This window comes from Cynara cardunculus, assembly GCF_001531365.2.
Source record: "Cynara cardunculus var. scolymus isolate 2C chromosome LG 11, CcrdV1, whole genome shotgun sequence".
NCBI classification, from domain to species: domain Eukaryota; kingdom Viridiplantae; phylum Streptophyta; class Magnoliopsida; order Asterales; family Asteraceae; genus Cynara; species Cynara cardunculus.
In genome coordinates, this window is record NC_037538.1 from 18,077,058 (window position 1) to 18,081,842 (window position 4,785).

Genomic DNA, 4,785 nt, shown 5'->3' on the forward strand with positions numbered 1-4,785 from the left:
TAATCATATCCAATTAAGATAATGTAATCTGGTACAGTGGTTCTCCAAGATAAATTTACTATGTAATTTGATGTGTAGGCCTGTAGGATGTGGCTAACTTCTGTGTGCTTGAACCATGGCCATTTCTTATATGCATAGAGAGACAGATAGGGATGAAAATTTCTCTGTGTGTCTATATATGTTGTCTTTAGTTGGACAAAAGGTTTCTTAACATTGCATATTGCATTTATTAGCATCTTAATTTCATATTATAGCAGCATTAATAATGTATAAAGATAATTTTTTCATTTATGAATGGATTTGTGTGACTGGTTTGCTTYGTTTCGTTTCTGCTACTCTGAGTCGTATGATATGTTTGCTTCCTATATCCATTTGTTTGTAATTCAAGATTGTTGTGACCAATTAAGGTTTCTTATATTTGTTTATATCAATCAGAGGACTTGAGGATTTGGGTGGGGTTTATGTAAAAACATGATTGATCTAAAATTATGAAATCAACTACCTTGAAGATGAATAAAATAGATGGAACCAACTGCTTGTACATGGCTCACCTTATTTCTTTTACCTATTAACGGTGTTATCTGTAAAAATGATTTTTTGTTTATCCGTTTTAATTATTTCTTGGTGCCTATATACAATTCAGACACTGTAAATATAGACAGTATCAGGGAGGCAACTAGAAATTGAGTATAAAATCACATGTGAATCACACAAATTTGGCCACGACCTGAGGTCGCGGGCTACGTCTTGCACACCCTTTTGACCTGCTGTTGCTGCTGTCGTCATGCCAAAAGAGGCAGAACCCACTGTTGTTGCTGTCATCAAGCCAAAAGAGGTTGAACCCACTGTTGTTGTTGTTCAGTCTAAGCCAAAAGAGGTTGGACTTGCTGTTCCCGCTATCATTGAGCCATCACTTTTCAGGTATCATCAACTCATCTCTTCTTGCATCATCGATTTTTTTCTATTGTAAATCTTAGAATCGTACTAACAATTTCGTAATATACATCTTTAATATAGTCAGACCATTATGTTCCTAAGATTGTATTTAATTCAAACCATCACCCCTTGCTTCTGATCTTAAAGGGGTTTAAACTATTTGATCATTTGATATGTTGATGGCAATCCTCAAACCAATGAGGTAATTAAGTTCTCGAATCTCTTTTATGAATAAATGGTTTCTATTAGTTTTTGTGTTTTCATTCATGGTGTTAAGTCTAATCTTTTTGATGCGGTGCATATGTTCTTCTGTTTCATAGCAGTCACTCATGGCTAATGAAGATTTAAGCATTCTTGATATCTTTCCACTGGTAATTGATGGCCAAGAATATGATCCAACAAGTCTCACTAAATGAACAATAGATGCACATATATTAAACTGTTCCAACTACCCAAAAACGTTTTGAAACAAAAACCAAAAACTATATCCTTTTAACAATTTTGTATATCCAATCATCCAACTATGAAAAAATGAAAGCCCCTTTAATAACATATACTTAGAGCACAAATAGTGGTAGAATAGAGAAAATTTGAAATGCACAAATATTGATATTTGCATTTCCTCAAAGCCCTAAATTTCTCAAAAATCAACAAAAATGATCTCAGTGCTTAAGAATAACAAATCAAGTTATCTTTCACTTAAAAAAGAAAATAATGAAATCTAAAAAAACATTATGTTTACCGGAAGGGTCTTGAACCAAGAAGCAATGTATATGGTTGCATTAAGTGTTGTATGTTGTAGTTTGGTCGGGTAGAATATTAGTTGCATTAAGTGCTGCTTGATATTATATAAAAAGAGGGTTGGTAAGTAGGCTTTACTTTTCTTTTTCATTTTTTTGGTGCTTGAATATTTTGCAGGTGGTTCTTTAACTTTTAATTTTGTAAGATGTGGTAGTTAAAGAAATTATTGTGTAAAACCCTCTGTTGGTATGAGACATTGACATGTGTAGATCTGCTGGTTCTTCCTTCTCCTGTTTATGGAGATTAATTGTTGCTATTTTTTTGCAGTCATGGCAGGCGTAGCACCAGAAGGTTCTCAGTTTGATACTCGCCAATTTGTTACAAAAATGAATGAGCTGTAAGTTTGTGCAATTTATTCGTGTAGTAGCTACTTCAAACGTTGATTTATATATAAGAAGCATTAGGTCTAGCTTTCAAGTGGGATTCAAGGAAGGTACTTGTTTTGCATTTGCTAATGAAATGCTTTTTGCTGCTGCTACAGGTTGTCAACCGACGGGCAGGACTTTTTTACATCATATGATGAGGTTTATGATAGTTTTGATGCTATGGCCTGCAAGAAAATCTTTTGAGAGGCATTTATGCATATGGTGAGTTTATACTCTTATCTTGCATATGGTTTTACTTCATATAAGCTGATTGTCTTGTGAGTTTTTGCAAAAACAAACTCAAGGGCTAGAGAGTCATCTAGAATCTATACTAATTGTTAGAATCATTCTTTATTAGATATGACATTTTTCTTTTGAACGCAGGTTTTGAAAAACCATCAACAATTCAGCAGAGAGGAATCGTCCTTTTTCTATAAGGGTCTTGAAGTAATCCAACAAGCTCGATCTGGAACAGGGAAGACTGCAACCTTTTGCTCTGGTATCCTTCAACAACTCGACTACAATGTGGTCGAGTGTCAGGCCTTGGTTCTGGCACCTACCCGTGAACTTGCACAGCAAATTGAAAAAGTTATACGAGCACTTAGGGACTATCTTGGTGTGAAGGTCCATGCTTGTGTTGGTGGAACCAGCATTCGTGAAGACCTGTGCATCCTCTCGGCTGGTGTCCATGTTGTTGTTGGTACCCCTGGTCGTGTCTTTGACATGCTCAGGAGGTAGTCACTTCGTGCTGATTACATCAAGATGTTTGTGTTGGATGAAGCTGATGAAATGCTTTCCAGAGGTTTCAAGGATCAGGTCATTTCTTTTACCTTAAATTTTACTTTGACTGTCTACTACAAGTAGATTTTAAGATAGATTTTCATAAAGTCCTGCATTATTGTATTACATGAAGAAATATGTTGGGACTGAATGATTCATATGATTTTTTTAATTGGGATGACATAAAGATTCATGTTAGCACTGAATGATTATACTATTTCATGTAACAAATTTTCAAAGTTTTTTCTTTTACCCATTTTGACCTGTTCTGTTAAATTTTGGTGATATGGTGATTCGGGACGTGACTATCTGGGCAAACAGGTCGAACTATGTCGACTTCACAATGCCATATATAGAGTTTGGAGTCTCGATGATTATTCCGATCAAAGTTGACAGGAAGGGTATATGGATATTTATGAAACCCCTAGAAAAGGGCCTATTGTTAACAACATTTGCTTTCTTTATATATACTGGAGTTGTGGTTTGGATTCTTGAGCATCGTGTAAACAAAGAATTCTGTGGCCGACCGTATAAACAAGTCGGAATGATCTTCTGGTTTTCTTTCTCAACCCTTGTTTTTGCCCACAGTAAGTGCAGTAAATCACAACTAGAAAGCTTAATCTGGTTGTAATATTGGAAACTAACTATAAATGAATCTTGCAGAAGAGAAGATGATAAGCAACTTATCTATATTTGTGGTGATTGTGTGGATATTTGTTGTTCTTGTACTACAATCAAGCTACATAGCAGGCTTAACATCTATGTTGACAGTACAACAGCTTCAACTGGACTTCACTGATATCCATTGTGTGGATATTTGTGGTTCTTTTTCATGTAAAATGATATTTGTGTACTTTAGAGTTCGAGACTAATCAGTCAATGAGGCACTAATGTGACGATTGATCTATTATTTAGTGTAGTTTATATTTTATGAACTTCTATCATCTTTTGGTTTGTACGGTGTTTTAGGAACTTGGCTTATTATGACACCAATAATGTTTTCTTGCAATTTTACCTAGGTGATTATTGACAAAACCATTAGATGACCTTCAACTTTATTTTTCCATTCGATCTTGCTAATACACCATATTAACCTTAAACTTTAGATATTAGTGGCATTGCAAAATAATGTTTCAGAATTGTGATTCACCCGTGCTGCATCGTGCGGGTACACCACTAGTGTATATATATATATATAGACTTTGTGATAATTAAACCATAAGAACATGACCACAAACACTATAAAAATCAGAGTGTCAGCAAGAGAAATTTCTCTCACAAATCCGTCGCTAAAAGGGTCATCCGTCGTTGATCCATCGCTGATACTCCGTCAGTTAAATGCTCGTAGGTAATGCTATCAGCGAGGGATTTGCGAGAGATACTTTCAACGACGGATCAGCGAGGGAATAGCTCCAGCGACAGATCAGGGAGTGAACTTTCAGCGACGGATCAGCGAGAGAACTTTCAAGGACTTTCAGCGACGGAATTTCCCTCGCTAATCCGTCGCTAATTTGTATAAATCTTTTGAAATTACATAATTTCTGTATATATTTATACAAAACTTGGCCATAATATAAATAACCAAAACTGTGAACAAATTAAAACTAACCAATTCATACGATTTAAAATATCCAATTCTTACAATTTAAAATATACAATTCATACAATTTAATCTTCAAATGCATACAAGCTAACTATCGGGAGGTGGGGGGAAACGTATCCTGACTGCTGCATAAACGCAGCAAAATGCTCCGATAAGACGACATGTTCGGCTAATGTAGCAGCTTGTCTGGCCTGTTCCGCCTCCAAATCTGCCCTATTCTTCTGCTCGGTCTCCAGTTCCTCCTCTACCCTTACCAACTTCTCTTTCAACTCTGTTACCCTGTAAATATGCAATATTCGA

The 4,785-nt window shown here is 35.6% G+C and overlaps 1 pseudogene; it reads left to right on the forward strand.

The window, feature by feature from the left end:
- The first annotated feature begins 2,006 nt into the window (after window positions 1–2,006).
- Window positions 2,007–2,966, forward strand: LOC112521792 (annotated as a pseudogene).
- The last annotated feature ends 1,819 nt before the right edge of the window (window positions 2,967–4,785 follow it).